Source organism: Macaca mulatta, chromosome 4, assembly GCF_049350105.2.
Source record: "Macaca mulatta isolate MMU2019108-1 chromosome 4, T2T-MMU8v2.0, whole genome shotgun sequence".
In the NCBI taxonomy this organism is placed as follows: domain Eukaryota; kingdom Metazoa; phylum Chordata; class Mammalia; order Primates; family Cercopithecidae; genus Macaca; species Macaca mulatta.
In genome coordinates, this window is record NC_133409.1 from 21,406,386 (window position 1) to 21,429,420 (window position 23,035).

At 39.5% G+C, this 23,035-nt stretch overlaps 1 protein-coding gene and 1 pseudogene across 2 annotated transcripts in view; one reads left to right on the forward strand and one right to left on the reverse strand.

The window, feature by feature from the left end:
• Positions 1-10,822: 10,822 nt before the first annotated feature.
• Positions 10,823-11,580, reverse strand: LOC106998168 (uncharacterized; annotated as a pseudogene).
• Positions 10,825-23,035, forward strand: part of DSE (dermatan sulfate epimerase) — a 67,639-nt gene continuing 55,428 nt past the window's right edge. For both annotated transcript variants that reach the window (XM_001111756.5, XM_015137544.3), the window contains exon 1: positions 10,825-11,018. The gene's annotated coding sequence lies outside the window, so the exon portion shown is untranslated. The remainder of the gene's footprint in view (positions 11,019-23,035) is intronic.

Sequence of the window (23,035 nt, forward strand, 5' to 3'; positions counted from 1 at the left end):
TGTTTTGTTTTTGTTTTCTTTGAGATGGAGTCTCATTCTGTTGCCCAGACTGGAGTGCAGTGGCGTGATCTCGACTTACCACAACCTCCGCTTCCTGGGTTCAAGTGATTCTCCTGCCTTGGCCTCCCCAGTAGCTGGGATTACAAGGTGTGCACCACCACACCTGGCTAATTTTTCTACTTTTAGTAGAGGTGGGCTTTCACCATGTTGGGCAGGCTGGTGTCAAACTCCTGACCTCGTGATCTGCCTGCCTTGGCCTCCCAAAGTGCTGGGTTTACAGGTTTGGGTCACTGCACCCGGCTGAATATAAGTTTTAACATCAAGAAATACCCATAACTTCTTAGTTTATATGGCTTAATGAACTTGAGATTTACAAAATAATTAGATTGTTTTTCAGAATTATTCCTGGACTCACAATTTGTAAGATTCTTTTAAAATATCTCAAGAGAGCTGGGTGTGATGGTGCACATCTACAGTCCCAGCTACTCAGGAGGCTGAGGTGGGAGGATCACTTGAGCCCAGGAGTTTGAGGTTGTAGTGAGCTATGATCCTGCCACTGTACTCCAGCCTGGGCAACAGAGCAAGACCCCATCTCTGGAAAAAAAAAATATGTGTGTGTGTGTGTGTATGTGTGTGTATGTCTCATAAGCCTCTGGCTGCTCTCCAAACCCTTATTTAGTCTTATCCAGTAGAAACACATTAATCATCAAATAAATCCTTGATTTTTACTGAAAAATAAAGAAGCTTATATTTAGCAAATATACTATCACAATAGTACTTCTCAAAAAGTTCCTGCTTAATGCATTATGTCATCAAGTGATTAATGAAAAGGGACTGACAACAAATGTGAGTCATAGCTGAAGCTACAAAACAGAAAGAGCTACTCTATCATCCTCCTTCTGATGAAAATTATCTAGACTATGTATTGTATATATACATATTTTGTATATATTATTATATTAAAATATATACCATTTTAGACTGCAAAGACCCTCAGAGATATTCTACACCAGTGGTTCTCAGATGAGATTCACTTTCAGGAGCTGTAAAACTTGTTTAGACTATGCATCCTGCAACAGGTAAATTGGAATCTCTGTGATAGGGCCCCAGGTATCAAAGTTTTATAAATTCCCTAAGTGATTCCAATATACAGTCTAAGTGTTAAGAACTATTGGCTTAGGCCAGTGGTCTTCAAACTCAAATGTACATAAGAATCACCTGCAGTTTGTTAAAACATGGATTTCTGGCCCTCACCCCTAGAGAATCTAATTAAGTAGATCTGGGATTGGTCTGAAAATTTTCAAGATCTCAAGTGCTATGGACTGAATTTTGTTCCCCAAAATTCATACGTAAGTCCCAACCCCCAATGTGACCATACTTGGAAATAGAGCTTTTAGGATTAAAGAAAGGTAAAATGAGGTCATAAGGATGATGTCTTATAAGAAGAGGGAGAAAGAGAGATCACTCTGTTTCCATGTGCAGGCCACGTGAGAACACAGGCTACTGTCTGCAAGCAAGCAAGAGAACCCTCATCAGAAACAGAATTGGCTAGCACCTTGATCTTGAACTTCCTAGCCTCCAGAACTGTGAGAAATAAATTTCTATACTTTTAGCCATCCAGTCTATGGTATTTTGTCATGGCATCCCAGGCTGACTAATGAATCAGTGATGCTAATAGCAGTGGTCCATGGACCATATTTTTGAGCACCTCTAGCCTAGACCACATACCCCAGAAATTTCATTTTAATTTGTCTGGAGGTAGTACAGAGCATCATTTTTTCCCCAAAGTTTCCTGGGTGGTCCTAAAGTATAACCATACTTGAGAACAAATGAAGTAGGATGGTTTCTTCTATTTATAGCTAAGGACACTAAGACTCAAAAGAAGTTGTGATTTGCCCAAGTTATCATGTTTATGCTACTGCTGATTTTTCCAAATTTATAGGGGAAGTAAAAACAGAAAGAATTTCTTCTAGGGTCAATTTAGTCCCAGAACCTGTAACTTTCAGTTTCCAGAATTAACCCATTAATTTTCCCATAGACAACATTAAAATTTGTCAATTTCAGGCAGATTCATTTAAAGTAACTTTTCCATTATACTACAATCCAAGATTGTTGTAGCCTATGTCTATTTTTACTTTGTAACAGTTGCTTTTTTTGGCCACATTTAATGACTGATCAGAAGTGAGATTTTTAAATATATATATACGCACACATATATATATACACATATATGTGTGTGCTTCTGTGTGTGTGTATATGTGATAGATACTTGCCACATGTTTAATGACTGATCAGAAAGTGAGATTTTAAAATATACATATATATACACACACATATATGTATGTGCTTGTGTGTGTATACATACATGATATTTAGCTGAGCTACACACCACAACATTAATCTGCCCACCATGAACAGAAGCACTGCTATCTTGTATAATAACAGGAAATTCAGAAAATTGATTCATGCAATAAAAAGATGCAATTTATTAGAATTTTTAAATACCTTAATTCCCAGGTATAATGAGAGGAAAAATAACTCAAGATGGGTGAAAGTTTATTAAAGATTTCACCTCAAGGACAGGCATTTAGTTAGTGATTTCACATATGTAGTGATGTGAACTTACATTGTTCATATATTGGAGAAATTACATCGTAAGTAAAACATAACACATTAAGCTTAACGCTGCTAAATGAAAGGTGCCATCCCCTGCACATTCTGAGTAGGCACTTGATTTCCTCCAAAAATAAACCTTATTTCTTCTTAGGCACTGACATTTTGTTAATGGAGGAAGTGAATCTACATTTTTTCATAAATTGCCAGAGTTAATATGAAATATGCGCTTCCCAAAAGGAGAAATTAGTTGTACATTTTTGGCCAATGATTCAGCAAAGAGAAGTGAGAAAAAGAAAATCTGGCTAGTAATCAGGAGGCTCGACTTCTCCTTCCACTTCTAACTAATTAGCAGCAAAAACTGGTAACAGTTCCACATCTATGTTAACCTTAGTTTCTTAGCCATAAGTAGAAAGCTGAAACTGGATCCTTTCCTTACTCCTTATACGAAAATTAATTCAAGATGGATTAGAGACTTAAATATTAGACCTAAAACCATAAAAACCCTAGAAGAAAACCTAGGCAATACCATTCAGGACATAGGCATGGGCAAGGACTTCATGTCTAAAACACAAAAAGCAATGGCAACAAAAGCCAAAATTGACAAATGGGATCTAATGAAACTAAAGAGCTTCTGCACAGCAAAATAAACTACCATCAGAGTGAACAGGCAACCTACAGAATGCGAGAAAATTTTTGCAATCTACTCATCTGACAAAGGGCTAATATCCAGAACCTACAAAGAACTCAAACAAATTTACAAGAAAAAAACAAACAACCCCATCAAAAAAGTGGGCAAAGGATATGAACAGACACTTCTCAAAAGAAGACATTCATACAGCCAACAGACACATGAAAAAATGCTCATCATCACTCGCCATCAGAGAAATGCAAATCAAAACCACTATGAGATACCATCTCACACCAGTTAGAATGACAATCATTAAAAAATCAGGAAACAACAGTTGCTGGAGAGGATGTGGAGAAATAGGAACACTTTTACACTGTTGGTGGGATGGTAAACTAGTTCAACCATTGTGGAAGACAGTGTGGCGATTCCTCAAAGATCTAGAACTAGAAATACCATTTGACCCAGCCATCCCATTACTGGGTATATACCCAAAGGATTATAAGACATGCTTCTATAAAGACACATGCACACGTATGTTTATTGCGGCACTATTCACAATAGCAAAGACTTGGAATCAACCCAAATGTCCATCAGTGACAGACTGGATTAAGAAAATGTGGCACATATACACCATGGAATACTATGCAGCCATAAAAAAGAATGAGTTCATGTCCTTTGTAGGACATGGATGCAGCTGGAAACCATCATTCTCAGCAAACTATCGCAAGAACAGAAAACCAAATACCACATGTTCTCACTCATAGGTGGGAACTGAACAATGAGATCACTTGGACATAGGAAGGGGAACATCATACACCGGGGCCTATTGTGGGGAGGGGGGAGTGGAGAGGGATAGCATTAGGAGATATACCTAATGTAAATGATGAGTTAATGGGTGCAGCACACCAACATGGCACATGTATACATATATAACAAACCTGCACATGTACCCTAGAACTTAAAGTATAATAAAATAAAAAAAGAATAGATATTAAAAAAAAACCTTAGTTTCTTCATAAAATGAAATGGTTAGAATGTAATTATTCCAAGTTTCCTTCTACTTTTCTCACTTAGATGACAAATACTTCTAAGGAATGCTGTGTTTTTTGTTTATTTGTTTAATTGTTGTTGGGTTTTAAAATTGTGTTATGTTAGCATTTTTAAAAAATGGAAGTGTTTTCCATTTAGCCAAGATGAGTAAAAATGGCAAACTCAAAATGGCACTTTTAAAAAATCAAAAAATGAAAGAAAACAGCGCAAAAGAACCACAGTGTATGGAGTTTGGTGAGAAAGGATATAGAAACATGCCACTGGACTACATACTTTAGTTTAACATCAGCAAACTGTTGAACATTTCCCATCTAAAAGATACTATAAATGCACAATAGCCCAGATTTTCTTTGCCTGACACAGGTGATCTCATCAGCAGAAGAAAACGCCTGAGCAGAAGAAGTCTGAATGGCCTGGCTGTTAAAATGTTTTCTTGGAATTCATTATGTGTAACACTCAGGCAGCAGAAACTTGAAGTGAAACATTAACTGCAATATGAAGTCCACTTCAATAGTTCAGCCAGTATTGACATCAAATATTTTTCCCAAACTGCATACCCAACAAAAGTATTTAGAAAGAAATACATTAGTGAGCTTGGGTTAATAAAAACGAATCTTCACAATATTTTATATAATAATAAACCAGAACAAATGTGACAAATATATTCTCTAAGTCTACTTCATTTGGTTCAAGTACCTGCTTAGTAACATGCTTTTTTTTTCTTTTTTTTTTTTTTGACACCAAGTTTCACTCTTGTTGCCCAGGCTGGAGTGCAGTGGTGTGATCTTGGTCACTGCAACCTCTGCCTCTTGGGTTCAAGCGATTCTCGTGTCTTAGCCTCCTGAGTAGCTGAGATTACAGGTGTGCGCCACCACGCCCGGCTAATTTTTTTGTGTGTGTTTTTAGTAGAGATGGAGTTTTGCCATGTTGCCCAGGCTGATCTCGAACTCTTGGAGTCAAGCACTTTGCCTGCCTCGGTCTCCCAAAGTGCTAGGATTACAGGTATAAGCCACCTCACCCAGCCTATTTAGTAACACTCTAATAGTGAGTGGTTCCCAAACTTTTGGTACATTGGAATCACAGAGTTTCAAACACCTCAAACTTTCTAATTTGATTGGTACAGACTATAACTGGGGAATCAGAAGTTCTTAAATCTCTCCAAATGGTTCTAATGTGCAGCAAAGTTTGGGAAGCACCACTATGTAGCACTCGTTCTGACTCTGGCTACACATTAGAACTATCTGGTACCTTTAAAAGCATATAGGACATCTGGACTTCATCCTAGAAGGAATTAAATCAGAATTTCTAAGAGTGCGACTAGGCGTTGGTGTGTTTTTGGTTCTCCCAAGTGATGCTAATATGCACCCAGGGGTTAGAATTACTATTATAGAATATTGCCAGGACAATCCTTATCTCCTCCTGAAGAGCACAGAAGGCTTGATTTCCAAACCATTGCAAAAATTGGCATGACCTCAACTACTTTTAGCAGGGTTGTGAGAGGCAGGGTATCACTCACCTTAATTGGTTCAGATCCTGCCTGAAAAATGCCCAGGCATGTTACAGTCCACCCAAGACTGATTGCAAAGGGTGTATCTCTCATTGATAGCCCCTAGAACCATTCTAAGTTATGACAATAAACACCTGTTTATTGAGTTCTCATTCCTTGGCAGGTATTATATACAATGTTTGGTTTGCTCCTTCCAGAAACTGCATGAGAAAAGTATGCATATCAAAATGCTACTGATGAGAAAGTGGAACTTAATGATGTTAAATGACTCGCCTGCCTAAGGTCACACAGTTAGTGACAGACAGTCTAGATTTCAGCCTAGTTTTGTTCAACTTTAAAGTCCATGCTCTTATTTGATGGACACATTAAATTATCCACCACTGTATCTAGCCTGGGACACAGCCACAATCTGAAAATTGAATTCTAATTCTAATTTAATAAACGTGCCCTCTGCCAGGAAATATGAGGAATGGCTATAGAAATGAAGAATAGAGTCTCTACCGTGAAGGAACTTATAATATTAAATGTTACACTCCTTTTGGTCTATTCAGTAAGTCTGAGGAAAAGAATAAACATCTAATTTCATTCACTCATATAGCAAATATCAAAAATTTTTGTAATTTCAGAGAACAATATTATAATTTGGAAGGTGTTTGGGACACCTTAGGTAGTTTATAATAAGAGGTGATATAAAATCATCCATTTCAAGTCAATTGTCAATGAATGAAGAATAGCCTTCAACTGAGGCCAGGATACTCAAACTGTAAATGAGGCTTTAGACATACAAAGTTAGTCTAGGCCAAGTGGTTTAGTGGAAGGATTCTAGATTTTATATCAGAAAACATAATCATATGTGATGTGAACCATTTATGGCTTGGGAAATTCACTTTAAATTTCAGAGCCTCTGTTTCCTCATCAGTCAGTGCCTGTGAGGATAAAAGGAGACACATATGGACGTGCCTGGTACACTTCATGACCTATTAGAAGATTGTGAGGCCAGGAAGTATGTACCTGCAGAAATCTCAAATTGTTACTTGCAGTAGAGGTAGTTCTCAATTCTGATTGAGAATGTAGGTAAATGTTTCATTTTGCTTTAAAGATGAAAACTAAGCCCAGGAAGCTAGAGTCATGTGGAGATGAAGCAGTCGCAGCAGAGCATTCTTGGTAATGGAGAAGAGCATGTCAGCGCGAGAAAGGCAGGGAGGGAGGCCTGAGCAAGGAAGGTTGGAGAAGCCTCTGGAGGATGCCTGGCCAGGGCTGAATGCTCAGAAATGGAAGGGAAAGCTCAGGAGATTATCACTGAATCAGTAAGTACAAGTAGAGGGCAGTATGGCTTGAGCAAACCAAAATGATCTTCTGTGATCTGAAGATGAGGGAATCTATAGGTGCAGGTTAAGGCAGTTTTACAAATGGAATAATTTTGACCTGAGGAAGGAAAAGGAAAAGCATTTCAAGAATGGAAGCAGATGTATAGTCAAGGACCAGACTGGTTAGTAAAACATAAAAGGCAGATTAAAATTTAGTTTAATGAATTAAACTCAACAGGAGAACAGCAGCTGCATACCTGTAACAGCCCTGTAATATTGTTATTCTGTTATTTTAGGCTAAAGCCAGGAATAAACTAAGGACGACAACAACAAAAAATACATTTTGTTTTGTTCAGACAAGAACATGGAAGGGATGTCTCTGCTTGAGATAAAATGGATGACTAAACAAAACTAATTCCCTTTTTTTGTCTTCTCTATTATGTAAAAATAAACCATTAAATGTAAGGGATAAAATAAACTTTCAAAGAGTTAACTGAAAAGATAGGTGGAGAAGCTTGTAGGAAAATATGTCCTAGCTGTCTAAAGCTTAACTTCTTGCTTAGTAAATTTCCATCTCAGCAAGGAGAGTTTACCAACAAGGACTCTCAGCTAGCATCAGCACAGAGGGAGATGAACACTAAAAAACTGGAGGTGGACAAATGGAGTTCCAGTTTTTGCCTTAGTCTGAAACCAAGGCAAGAAACTTTTCACAGATAGGGAACAAAATGAATAAACCTATTATTAGAATGACATCTGGGTACTTAGAAAAGGAAGACACAATTTTGTAGACATGAACCAGAATTCAGTAAGTAGTCATTTCCTTTGTTTTTTGACAATATTACAGTAGAGCAAAGACATCCAATAGACAAAGCTCATCTGCTGTTTGGGGCTGCATCTAGGAGTAAGGGGTCACTTTTTCCTAATCCTTCAGCTAAGGTGAGAGTGGGGGTACCTTTTTCTAAATCCTGCAAAAGTGCCATATACCCATATACACAGGGTGCTACCCTGGGACAACAGACAAAAACAGGACAAGGTAATATCTGGGTCCTCAACTGATAAGAATGTTCATCAGTAGCATTCAAATCCAGTGTCAGCTGGCAGAGGAGGGTACCTGAGAATGAGAACTTAAATGATGGTATGGCACAGACCGGATTTACAGAGGTCATGAAATTGAGAGGTAGAATTACTCAGTTATATCAATGATACCCAACATGTCAACAAGCTCAACAAGCTAAGAGGCCTAATTTAACACAATAAAATTCAGTAAAATCACAGGTTAAGTGCTGAACACTGCATTAAGTGTAGTTGTCTAGTTCAGTGAGTCTCCAACTAAACTTTTAACACTTTAAGGTTTTATTTCATAGATTGTAATATGGAGTCAGCTGGGTAATATTGCTGCCATAGAAGCTCCAAGGATATACTTAGGGAAAAACAGTAATTACAACAAAGCCATTAAACATCTTTCTACTTTGTCACTTGGGTGAAACCTTGAATTCAATTATTGGCATCAAGGTTTGAGAGAGATGTTGGCAAAGTAAATCTCCTCCTGAGAGCTTTCTTAATGGATGAAGAAAAGCTGATGGAGTGAATATGTACCCAGGTAAATTGAAGTATTCTCCCGTGGAATCAAGGCTAGGTGTATCCTGTAGATTCCAGAGAGCAGAATAGCAGATCTGTTGAGATTTACTGTAATGGAGTGAGCGGGGCAGGGGAGGGGTGTGCTTTGCACAAAGTGAATGTCATCCAGAGGCCAATTCACAGGTCACTCAAAAGCAAAATTGTGGGGGTGTGAGGGTAAAGGGGAGCAAATGACAGTGAGTACTGCCTCCTTTGAAGAATTCTCAATCCTGGTTGTACACTGTCATCATCTGGGAAGAGATTTTAAAATGCGGATGCTGATGCTTAGACCCTAACCTCAGAGATTCTGATTTGTTGTTCTTGGGTGGGGGTTCCCATTAGAAAGAATTTATTATAGCTCCCCTGCTGATTCTAAAGTTCCAGGTTGGAGAATCACTGAACTAGACTACTACTTGCTGAGAGGTTAAGTAAATTAAACCAGATGTTTTTTCTAAAGTCTCTTTCAAATTTGAGAAGATAAATGGAAATTAACACGGATTACATAGTATAGTTAGACACTTTCACAATTTGTTCTAATAATTGCATTAGTATATGTAAATCTCTTAGCATAGTGACCGTCTGATATGGTGTAGTAAACTCTCAATAAACATTAGCTATTTTTATTGTATCCTCTCCATAACTGTTCAAACGAGGTATTATATCGTTACACTATAGATGAGGAAACTGAGGCTCTGATGTTAGTTTTCCAAGGCCCACAGTAGTAAAAGCAAAGTTTGGATTTGAACCAAAAATTAATTCCAGTTTCCAGAGTCCTCTTCTCTCCTCCACAGACCTTCCCTAAAGCATCTAGTTTATGCAAATTAGTGATTTACCTGAGCGAACATTTAAAAAATTTAATAGTATCACTTCCTCTTGGCCTGTTTGTAAGGAGTTCCTCTTAAATGCAATTTCTGAAAAAGAGAAGCATAAACTGAGACATCCACATTTTTTCTGTATTTGGCCAAATAGAAGTGAGAACCTCTGAGGTCAGGGGAATTGGATGGAGGTACCCTTCAGAATTCATGGAGGAAAGCACTGCTCCCAGTAAAATATCTCCCATTCTAATGAATGGGTAAGTAGCCTACAAATCTTTCACTTCGGTACAATCTAGGTCTGGTAGGTTACATGAACACACTGGGTGGAGGTGGAGGGTGGGGGAAGTATTCCTGAGGTAATGGCCCTGATCATACCTGTCATCTCCTTGGGGCCTGGTTGGACCTGGCTGAGTGTGTTTGAGCCCAGTGGCTGATTTTTGGAAAACAGGAGGACTCTTCTCCAAGAGGCTGTGACTACCAAAGTTGCAAATGCTCCACCTGAACTTGGGTGCATGAGCGATCTCTCTCTCTCTCTCACACCCCCCACTGCGTAAGATAAATTTCCGTTTGTGAGCTGCCTACATTAAATGCTTTGCTCCTGACCTTCTATGATTAAAATCTGTTCCGTTTGCAGGGTTCGGTGCGCTTGGATTTAGTGTATTTTGTTGGTAAAGTAAAAAAGAGAACTGCTTCTCTATAGGCGATCCCCCTCCAAACCCTGCTCCCCCCCCGCCCCCCAACTAACTTCTCTTTGGGAAGAGAGTAAACTGAAATTCGAGAGAAAAGAGGCAGTAACTATTCGGGAGGAGCAGACTGCAGTGGGCACCAGCCCGGGTAGTAAGATTCTTAACGTCTTCCTCGCTTTCCTCTCCCAGAGTTGTGTGTAAGCATCAGCTCCTCCCCCTGGGCCTCCAAAAGTTACCTTTCCTTTGGGTGTGATTCTCGAACCTGAAGCGTTTGAGTCCTAAGAAACTAGAACAAGTTAGAGCCAAAGAGGCCTGGCGGGCAGGGGTGCGGGTGGAGTCCGGGCCGGGTGGCGTGGAAGGCCGAGCACAGCTGCGAGCCGTGAGTCCCGGGAGAGGAGGAGCGGGAGAAAGCGGGGCGGGCCTGCGGTCGGGGTTCGGCCGGGAGAGGGGGTCCCCGTTTCCCCCTCCTCATCCTCGCCTCCTCGGGCTCTGGTGACGTTGCGGTTTCCTCCCCCCTCCAGCGGAGCCTCAGCGCCCGCCGCGTCCCTCCCTCCGCCCCTTTCGCCCACACCTACCCGCCCGCGCCGGCCCGGCTCTCAGTAGCGCCGCCCGAGGCTACAGCAGCGCATCCCGGGGCGCGGCGCCCACCAGCACCCATGGCGCGGCGGTGGCGCGGAAGGCTCGGTTCGGAAAGGGCCGGGAGCCCGGGCGCCCTGGTGTGAGGAGGGCCAGGAGCTGGCTCTGGAGGCTGCGGAGGCGACGCCGGAAAGAACGAAGCCTCGGCGGGGAGCGGTAAGCGGAGGGGCGCGCAAGGGGCGAGCTGGGGCGCGCGGCGCAACTTTCTTCTGGAGTTTCGGGCGGGTAGCCTGTGGGGCTGGCCCGGCACGGGCAGGAGACGGAGAGCCACGTCCCCGGCTGAGAGCGGAGCGCCGCGGGCTGCGCGCCCGGGCCCGGCTCGGCTGGGCTCCGAGAGAGCGCCTGACGCGTGAAGACTGAGCCACGGACTTCCCCAGCGGCTGAGCAGCCTCGAGGGGCAGCTTTTCGCCCCTCCCCACCCCCTTGAACGCGAGCACTGAGCCGGGAACACGATGAGAACCTGGAGATCGCATTCAGTGCGTCGGATCAGGGCGGCCCAGCCGCGATTTCCTCGACGGTCCATGGGGCCTCGACTTCACTCTGCGGGGTTGGGTGGCACACCCTCGCGTCCTCCTTTCCCTCCGTATCCCAGCCATTTGGAGGTTGGGGGAGGTGGCGGTGGCGTGTGTGCCGATCCTGGCGCTGGCAGCCCTACTTTGCGGCTGCGGAAGCCGAGGAAGAGCTTCCCAAGCCTCTCCAGACGCTGGATTCCAGCGCTCCTTGGCTCCGCCGGCACTCGGAGAAATTGTTAGTAAACCTCAGCCCCCGAGGCAGTCCCGGGGAGAGGAGGGGGCGGGGGCTTGACTCACGGACTGGGAAGCTCTGAAAGTGATACCACATGGGCTCAAGATCTGTCGGGGCTGGAATCTGAGCTAAGTTTGTGACCTGAGAACTTCTTCGTTTTCATCGCTCCTTTAAGGCAGCAGCCTCCTCTTAAGCTGGCTGGCATTCAGATGGAAACCGAAGCCTTTGGTTAAAATCAGGATGGTGAACCTCACTTACCTGAAATTCTTTAGGTCAGGCAATGACGCGTTTAGTTCTAGGAATCTTCGTGTAATAAAGTTTTTTTTTTTTTTAAGTTTTCACTGGTCATGGTTTAGAAAGTCATGGTTTAGCCTTGTTAAATGTGTGAAAGATCTTCTCACTTATACATATTTTCAGTATTTTTCACATTATGGAATTTAAACTTTCAGTAATTCTCTCAAGTTTTTAAAAAAATTCTCAATGATAATCTCTATGTGAAAGTGATATACAATATTGTATAGTGTATTCTAACTATATTGCTAAATGGGATCACAAAAACCCTAATGTGCATGGAAGAAAATATAGGATTATCTGAGTATTTGTTTCATGCAAATACTTAGATTTCCGTATCGTGACCTCTTCCTTTGACGGTCAGGATACAGATACAAGTTCTTTTTTGAAGTATGTTGGTAAGGACTGTTCTAGTAAAAATGGAGAAGATAACAGATTGAATTTGATGTCTCCATCACCTAGTGACCCCTCTGGGTTCAGCAAAATGTGCAAGATAGTGCTTACATACAGAGGTATATGAGATCAGCCTTAGCTCTCTTGGAGCTACTAATACAGAACCTGAGAAACATCAATAAGCAGCACTTCCCAAGTTTGAACTTGGGAAGAGTTATTTTTCATTGACATGTATATGATGTCAGTATCAGTTTTTATGAAGTTTTTGTTAAATAAAAACACTGGCCTACAAAGTACATTTTGACAAATTAAAAAATACTGAAAGTACAGTCACCAAGTAAAGGGGAATTCTAAAAAAAAAAAAAAAAAAAAAAAGGCCGGGCGCGGTGGCTCACGCCTGTAATCCCAGCACTTTGGGAGGCCCAGGGCAGATCACGAGGTCAGGAGTTAGAGACCAGCCTGGCCCATATGGGGAAACCTGTCTCTACTAAAAATACAAAAAAAAAAAACAAAACAAAACTTAGCTGGGCATCGTGGCACGCGCCTGTAGTACCAGTTACTTGGGAGGCTGAGGCAGAAGAATCTTTTGAACCCGGGAGGCAGAGGTTGCAGTGAGTCGAGATCGTGCCACTTCTCTCCAGCCTGAGTGACAGAACGAGACTCCGTCTCAAAAAAAAGAATGAATGAATGAAAACAAAAGAAAAGAAACTTTGACCAAGAGATACTTTGATAACAGTATAGGCAGTTGCCATGATGGGTTTATTAGGTTCCATTCTCTATCCTGCTAGATAGAGGCTGTCCCTCCTTCTGATCTTGGGGACCTATTAAAAAAGCACTGGGTAAGACATCAGCTAGGTTTGCGATATGAGATCAGGACCATCTTAGTGACTAATGTTTGTGTGTACATCTGTAAATTAGTACAACTAATTTACGAAATTAGTTCAGAAACAAGCTAATACAGTTCCTTTCAATGAGATTTTATGGGCTCTCCAGTTCAATATCTGGCAGAATTGCCCTGAGAGGACCCGGTGGTCATCCATGAAATGAAGCTCTTAACTTCACAGATGCTTCCCAGTGCCTCGTTGTAAAGAGTCTCTTTAATTTCTGAAAAAGTGCTTTAAGATCATTGATGAAAGTACATTTTGCAGTTAATAAAATATTTATACATTTCTTAATGTTATTTGTGATAGAATATTTTGGTATTTATTTATACTTGGATCACACTATGTTGCATGAAAGAAATTGCATAGTTTTCACTCAATAGTATGATTTCAATAAATAATTGTAGAGAAAAAAAGAAAAAATATTTTAATTTGGGTGTTAGTATATTGGTAGTCTTTGTTTTCAAAAAGGAACTCCCAAAAGACTAGCATTTTGTGGGTTGTAGCGTATATTAAATATTATATAACCTGAAACTTTTACAGGATTTTTACGTTTACCGATTGTGTTGCTTACTTCTGCCATGTGTAGGCAAGCTCCAGCCTGTTGAGGGTGTGGATTCCAGATCCTCTTTCAGAAGAAATTCCCAAAAGACTAGCATTTTGTGGTTGTAGCATATAGTAAATATTACGCAACCATTAGCATACTGGAATCCTAAATATAGTAAATATTATTCTTTTTCACCACCCACTGCCCCTTCCCCAAATAAAAAAAGAGAAATACTGTTATTGACTTGGGATGTGTTTGTGGCAGGCCTTTGAGGAGAGCCAGAATCTATGGTAGAGGGAACTTCATTATAGTGGATATTATTATTCTGTTTTCTGAGTGGGGCTGGATCTTTACTATTCTGAAGGAGTGGGTAGGGTACCTGAAGAGATTCAGTGACATAACCCTACTAAAAGAATGTGTCTAAGAAAAGGATAAGACAGTTCTTAAATGCTTACTCCATATTCTATTGTTTATAACAGAATACTTGAATCTGGATAGCTTATAAAGAAAAGGAATTTATTTCTTACAGTTATGGAGCCTAAGTCCAAGGTTGAGGGGCTGCATCTGGGGAGGGCTTTCTTGCTGGTGGGGACTCTATAGAGTTCCGAGGTGATGCAAGGCATCACATGGTGAGAAGGTTGTTCATGCTGTTTCAGGTTTCTCTTCCTATGAAACTATCAGTCTCATTCCCGTGATTACCTATGAATCCATTAACCTATTAATCCATGAATGGATTAATCATTCATGAGGGCAGAGGCTCATGACCCAATCGCCTCTAGCTCCTACCTTTCAATACTGCCGCATCCACATTGGAGGTGAAGTTTCAACATGAGTTTTAGAGGTGGCAATTATCCAAACCACAGCAAATATGTTAAGGTTTTCTCATGGGATTATGTTATCTTCCCCTATAGTGATTGCTAGAATAAAACTCTCTGGGAGCACCAAATTACCAGCAAATGTTTGGGTGACACAGCAAAATTCTTTATACCTCAAGTTGGTGCCCACATGGCAATGAGGCAAGTTATATATAAGCCCAGAGTACTGAAAAGAAAAATTATTTTCCTATGAAATTCATATGGTGAATTAGAATGGGAAGTAGAGATTAAAATCCCAAACTCTTGAGATGTACTGATTGATGCTACCATTTGATGATAACAATAATTAAGGATGTATGTTTCACAAAGTCTTCTCAACTCTAATGCCCCATTCTAATAGGAGATATGCTTTTAAAAATTAAACTGTTCATTAAGTGGATAGTATTTTTAATTGAAATAATTTCTCTTCAAAGAGAAATCTTTCTTTCTATCTACTCGGGAGTCTGAGATGGGAGGATCACTTGAGCCCAGGAGTTTGAGGCTGCAGTGAGCTATGGTCACACCACTGCACTCCAGCCTGGGCGGCGAGCAAGATTCTGCCTAAGGTCTTTTTTATGTGTATGGTAAATAAATGTATCCCAAATTCTTATCATCTCATTTTAGTGTTTCACAACTTCTAGTTATGCATAGAAGAGTGGCTTGATTAGTTGGTGGTGAAGTCTTGCAGAAAAGAATCAAATTAGAAAGAGAAATAGAAGGTATTGTGCATAGGATAGAGTGACCATTACTATTAATAAACTGTTGCTTATAAATTCATATGCATTTAGATAATTGCAGTAAAGGAAAATCCCTCAACATACAGCTACATAAATACTTGCATTTTGAAATTGCCTAGTACTTTTAACTTTTTTTTTCAAAGAATTCAAATATTTTAATATTTTAGCCTGGTAGAAATGGACAGTGATATAGAGCTACTGTCTTACCCTCATTTTAGGGGTGTGGAAATGGAGATACTAAAGGTAAAAGACTTGTCATTCATTTTCAGATCATTAGTGGTATACCTTAAATAGAAGATTAACTTAAATTACACATTTAATTCTACTTTTATCCTTTGTGACTTCAAATTCATATTATTAAAGACTCTGTAACATTTTATTTTCCTATTGTCTACTTTATTATCCCTTTGACTACTCACTACTCCCCATGAACCATTAGCTCCCTAAAATGCTTGTGTGCTTCCTAGACTAATGTAACTGGCTATTTACAGAGCCCCTTTCCGCAGCCCCCTTCTCTTCCACTTCTCTCTATCTCTTCTCATGCCTTCTAAGGATTCCACTGTGGGGCCACTTCTAATTCCTGCAGAGCCCTGGGCTGATTGCTCAGTTCTCATTAGCTAGCTTCAGGATTTTTACCTTTACCGATTGTGTTGCTTACTTCTGCCATGTGTAGGCAAGCTCCAGCCTGTTGAGGGTGTGGATTCCAGATCCTCTTTCAGATGCCCAGAAGAGTGTAAACCTGCTGGAGGAAAAGTGTTCAGAGAGCCTGTTAGAGATTACAAAGAAGAAGGGAATTATTTTAATTTGGAAAGAAAAGAAAAGATTATTGAGGCGATCTGTTTATTTCTTGAATGGAGTAGTTCAGTCTTTAATTCGGAATAACATATGAATTTTAATGTGTATTGATTACCACTGGATTTCCTTCTGTTTGCTTCAACTCCCTTGGAATATTTTGTAAAGATGATTTTGGCAGTGTTGTCATCAAATGTTAGTAAACAAGTCCTGAAGGAACAGAATTTGCCTTTCAGTAATATGTAGAAGCTATGAACAATACTGACAAATAAGCATAATTTGCTTTGGCATTTTATATTTGGGAATAGTTATACCTATTAGGTAAGTGTAGTTTTGTTAGAGAAAATATAACAAAAGACATATAGGCAGTTGGTTTTCAATTACATATATGTAACATATCCATTGTAGATTATTTATGCTCATCTGCTTTGTCCAAGACAGAGTCAGAAAGAGTTTGCAACTGAATATATGTGTCTGCATGCCAACCCCCACCTTTGGAGTTTTATTTCTAGACTTAATAGTTTCTCTTGTCTCTTGTTAGTGTGAACGATAGCAGAATAATCATATCGAAATCCCCAGTGTGTGTTTAAATTAGCATTCGTGCTCTTTTAGTAGAAATTGAAAAGGTATACAGTCAGTTTAAGAAGCTGTCCTTTAAATCTTTCCATTTGAAATATTAATAGAGTTGTAAAGTTGTGTTTGTTGCTTAAATCAGGGCTTTTGCATTTTTTCTCATATGTAACAATAACAAACTTAGCTACTAAATAATAGGCATTTAATGCATGCAAACATTATACGGCAACAAAGTTGAATCAGCATTTCCTAACTCTTAAAAAGGAATTTGTAAAGGAAATAGGCTCACCAAGCTTGTGGGTCTGTAATGTTTTTATTGATGAAGTACGAAGGCAGTATATCAGCCTTATTGTTGCTGTCAAATGGCTGTTGCAAGAAAAATGATGTTTGTTAGCAATTCCTGAAGCAGGTAGCAACATTCGTGTTGTGTAAGTTTTTTTTGGTAAAATGTGGTAATCTGCAGATGAAGTCATGAATCCATATACGTTGCTCATTTAAAGCAATAACTGACTAGAAATGGACACTTGTTTACAGATTAGTCCTTTAGACTGGGGTACTGAAAGGGATTTCTAGAATTTTTCAGTTTTAGAAATGAGAAATGACAGTTTCTGTCACTGAGAAAATTGCCTTAGTGACAAATGCTCAGGAATTTCATGATAGAAATCAGTAAGTCATTTAAAAATACATTATGCCAAGGTACACTCAATATCCGATACGGTGTAGAGCAGTAGTGAAGACCAAGGTACCCAGCTGCAATACAACCTTGTTTACCTTCTAGACAGTCTGACTAAACTTTTATTCTTGAAGCTGTGCTATTTTTGTCATTTTAATACATTTGAGGACAGACTATATCCAATGGATTTGTAGAATTTCACAAATTTTGGGGAAAAATCTTCTCTTGGGGCCTTTGCAGTTTGATGATATCATTCCAGGTGGTATGAACGGGGGCAGGCTCACCAACCCCATGGATAATCAGGCTTGGGCCAGCTGGATTTTGGAATCACCTGCAGTGGTTACATTTCTCCCAAGGAGGGTAGGGACCTGTCAGGAAGGAAAAAAGTAGCCTGAAAGGGAATGTTGAACAGCTGTTTTCCATCTTCCCTGAAGAAAAGAAGGGGGAAATTAACTTAAGGCAAGCATCAAGAAGGATTTATGGTAAATACAGAGAAGTTTTTCTGAATGCTTTTATCCTTTAGGATGGATTTCTGAAGAAGACCTTTGAATTCTTCTCTGTTTAGAAAGGTTTAAATGGGGTTGTCTTGAAGGGATGTTAAATTTATCTTCTGGGGTTCTGATTTATGACTTCTACTCATTTGAAGTTGAAAATCTTCGCAATTAGAAATGATTTAAATATGTGAATATAGAAGAAAACATTTTCATGTTTTACATAAAAGATGCCTTTACATTTTCTACTTGGTATTTTTATAGGAACAAAGTATTTATTGACTGGTTAAATATTGATCATATATAAGATCAATCTTTCATTCAGGTAAACATTGCAAAACTCCTCCATTCCCTGCTTAATCTGTTTTCTCCCAAACAGGTCATTTTTCCTCCATATTTCTCTTTTTTATTTTTAAAATTTTTAAAGAAACAATGAACAGTAAACATTATCTACATTCCAGGTATACAACCTGATTATTTGATATTCATATGCATAATGTAATGATTGTCACAATCAAATTAATTAACACATCCATCACCACCTTACTGTACCTTAAGTCCCCATCCACATTTCTTTTTTATTCTAGATAACCTTATTTTTTTTAAGTCTTGTCTTTTACCTTTCTCTACAGCATTTTCTGTGGTTGAAACCAGACTGGTAGTGAGAGGGAAAGGATCTCAGTGGCTGCATGAATGTAGGGGGCATCCATCAGTCATGTGATTAAAATATGGATGTTGCCCATGTCAGAAAGAACCTGGAAACTTCTGTCATACCATGCTTCTTATGGCAGTGTTTATGGTTAAAAACAATAATGGTGTTTTTATAAATAGAATGCTAACTTTATTTTATTTTGTTAGGAAGATGCAATCTCCAGCAGAATTGATCCCATGGTTTCAGGCCTGTGGTTCTGTTTTTTTCTCAATATTAAAATTAGGCTTATTGAAATTAAGATAGAAGTATCTTAACAACAAGTTCATGTTGATACAGCATAAGGTGTTGGAAAATGCACTCTAAGCTGATAATGGGTCAGTGGCTTGAAGAATGCCAAGAAATGGAGCTCAGCAAAGTTAATGTCTTAGGCATTTGGAGTTCTGTTTCAGGTTAGTCTTATATACTGTAGTTTTAAAGTAATTTCAAAATACTTTTCAAAATTACCTTTCTCAAAAGAAACTGATTCTTGGGAGCACTGAAAACCTCCAAAGTTACCTTAGGTAAGAATGTCTTTGCTGGCCCATTCAGTTTCCAGATTACTTCTTGTTCTCTTCCTCCTCTATCTGTACCTTAATTCTTCCGTAAGTTAGAGCTTTTGGTTTTAATGAGAACCCAGGAGAAATAGGGAGCAAAATAGGAATTGATCTATTGCTTTTGTGTAAGTTCAGTTTATTCCTTTAAACTATTGCGTGAAAATTTAAGATCCACCTTTTTTTCTAAGGAAACAAGGATTGTTCAGGGTGGATTCATCCCATTATCTATGTGCTTTGTTACAGTCCCAAGATATTCACCATTAAAATTTCTGGACTTCATGTGGCTTGCATAGAATTATTCTGTATAAAATTTAAATTAAGAAATGTCATTTGAGTGTCTGCTATGGTAACTTTAAAAGGTGAATTTCACCTCAACTTGTTAAATTTCATCTTGCAAATTTCAGATTGTTGGACCACTTCCAATATCTCTTTCTTAAGAAAGGTTATGTATGGCAGTGTTTAGACTACAAGTTGCCATAAAATGATAAACCCTGCACATAAGGAAGTGGAGTTAGTGGTGTTAGGGTAGTTATATTACAGATCCTTCTTTGTGTGCTTACACCTTTTTTTCTTGTTGGTGAAGCCACTGATGTTTGGTTTAGTGATTGAAAGTTTTAGAAAAGATAAATCTGTGTTACTTGAGAATGAATGCTTTGATATATAACTTTTCCCAATGTACTTTTGAACTTGGAGAGTCAGATGAAAGGACATTTTACTTTAGTGATAGAAATACCGAAAGGATTTAGTCATTGAGTAATTCTGTGCCAGGTACTTCTGTGTTTGAGGGGATGTCTAGGTGGAGGGAAGAGGGGAAGGCATGCAAAATAAATATAACATAGTTTCCAGCCTTGAGGAGCTATAGAATCTGGTTGGAGAAGAATAACTGAATATGAAACTTTGTGAGAACAATTAGGTGCCGAATGGACATAAATGCAGTAGGATTGCAGGAAGGAAGAGGTTCCAAGGGCAAAACAAGGAGAATGAATTGGGTCTCCGAGGATTTTATACAAAAAAGAGGAAAGGAGAAAGCGCTACAAGCAGATCAGTCAGCAGAGCAAAGGCACAAGAAGAGGAGCAAGCAGATATGGAGCGGCTGCCAGGTCAAGGAGAACTTCAGGGAAAAGTCATGGGAATTCACTTATCTCCGTCGATGACATTCTCTTTTTCTCCTTCCTTTCTTTGTATATTCTTTATTATTTTCCACAAGGGTGTTTGACACTACAAGAAAGACAAAGAAGTCTCAGACCCTGCCTCCCAGCAGCTTGTATCTGAGTTGGTAATCAAATCCCTTTTGGATCCAGAGAGGACTGAAACAATAGATGTGAGACAGGAAGATAACGTGTATATTCACATAACTCAGTATGCACATAGTTAGTACTAAGTGTATAGTAGAGACAGTGAAATCTGTACACATTCTTACCGACCCCTTTTTAATGCCCAATTCAGATACTACCTCCTCAGTGCATCCTTCCTTCTTCACCTCTGCCAGGAGTGTCAGCTCTTCTGTAAATTTCAAGTGTACTTTGTCATTCTTATGCAAATTTCATTTTATTTTAGTGTTTGTATAAATATTTCTTCTATCACTTTATAAGATGATATAAGCACCTTCATAGCTGGCACCGTCCCTGAATTCTCAAAAGAATATTGAACAATGCATACATGGGTTCCCAGGGGAGATTGCTTATGGATGGAGTTGCCAAGAAGGCTTCATTAAAGAGTATTGTGTTCTTTGAATGAGAAAAGTACCACATTGGGTGTGAAGCAGATAAGAGAAAGTAACATAGGGAATAAAGGAACGAAATCTGAGTGATGCTCAAGCAAAGATGTGCAGGTAAGTCTGAGGGGGAGTTTATGTAGAGAGAAAATGAGGGATGAGATTGAGAAGATAGGCCAGAGCTAGATTATGAAAGCTCTTGAACAAGAGTGTTGCTCATTTTGCTGAGGGAAATACAGGCTCTTGAGTAGGGAAATGATATGACAGTGGTGACTTTATGATTTGTAAAGATAGTTATTTCCTGGGTAATTTGATCAGACTGCCTGCATTTATGTCTTGGCTTCTTCACATTCTATGGGACCTTGGGTAGTTTAATTATTCTGTGCCTCAGGTTCCATCACCTCAAAAGGTGAAGATACAAATTATACAAGTAACTGCATTATGGGGCTGTGGTAAGGATTAAATTAGTCAATCTACGTGAAATATGTAGCATAGTTCTTGGCACTTGGCAAGCACAATAAAGGCACTGTAATGTTCATTGGTATAGATACTATAAGAATTACAGTGCTTACTTTAGAAATGAGAAAATTCTAGAGCTAGTACTCTATTAGTTATCTGCTGTAACAAAGTACTGCAAACAAGGTGGCTTAAACAATAAGAGTTTATTGTCTCACAGTGGTGGAGGCTAGACATCTAAAATCTAAAATCTGTCAGCAGACTGTTTCCTTCTGAGGCTATGAAGGAGAACCTGTACTAAGCCTTTTACCAAGTTTCTGGTGACTTCTCACAATCTTTGGCATTCCCATCTTGTAGATGCTTCACTCCAGTCTCTATTTTCATCTTCACATGGCTTTCTGTGTGTGTGTGTGTGTGTGTGTGTGTGTGTGTGTGTGTGTCTCCAAATTTCCACTCTTTTTAAAGACACTGGTCATATTGGAGTAGGGGTCTGCCCTATTCCAATATGACCTCATCTTAACTAATTAAATCTGCATGACCCTCTTTCCAAATAAGGTCCCATTTAGGGGTTTGGGGGTTAGGACTTCAACATACGAATTTTTTTGGAACAAAATTTAACCTATAACAGAATGTAAGTCAGATCTTTCAAGCCTACCATAACATGGCCATGGTATGCCAAAAGGATTGTAGAAAAGAGGAAGAATCTGTAGGTTTATATGATAATCAGTTAATGAGCTTGTTTTCTCTTCTGTCTCCTTTCTGCCTGGGCTTACACATTCCCTAGGTAGCCACATTAATGGACATGCCATAAAGGACTTTGGGATTTTGTGTGCCCCTGTTTCCTGAAAGGATATTTTGTTTTCTTCCTTCTTTCCAGCAAGACATTCGCTGTGACTTATTTCTGTCTAGGAATAGAGATAAGGGTATTAAGATAAATGAGACATTATACTTACAACACATACTTTCTGCCTTCTCTCTAAATTTGGATATGTCACTGTCCAAATGTATAGGTGACAAAGGAAGAACTGAATGCTTGTGGAAAGGGGCAAAACTCTTGAAGTATCAATGGTAAGGATTTTACTGAGGAATCAGTTGCAGATGATAAGTGAGTAGGTATGCAGCTGTGTGGCAAGAGATAAATTGATGCCCCCGCTACCCCCAGGCTTATGGTAGGAATTAAGGTAAGTGAACAAATAGGATCAAGGTTCCTTAAGTCACTGAGAAAGTTAGAAATATCCCCAGAGCAATAGAAATTACTGGTGAAGGTTTAAAAGAGTACATGGACAAATGGTGATTTCAAATGATAAAAGTGCCGGGAGGGTCACACCTAGAGTCATTTAGAGAACTAGGCTGTCTCAGGAATTGAAGAGACTGTCTCCGTGTTGCTTGTGAATTGGTAGGATGTGAGATTTGGCCTGCATGGGAGAGCACAACTGGAGACAAGTTGTTGTTGAAAGACTCAGTTATTTCATAAAATCTGTAATTTGGAAGGATCTTAAGTGTTCCCCAACCCCACCCTATTTAAATTCTGAATCACCTGACACCCTATTTAAATTCTGAACCACCTGACACCCTATTTAAATTCTGAATCACCTGACAGGTGATCATCTAGTTTTCACATCCATTTAGGGCTAGGCAGAAGAAGAGAGTTTGAAAAATAAGCTTAGTAAAAAAGGGAGATTTTTTTTCCAGCGTGGACAAAGAGGAATTCCATTAGGTTTGATCAGAAGAGAAGTAGCTAGGGGGAATCTGGCTGTGAATAGATATGGGGTAAAAATGGGT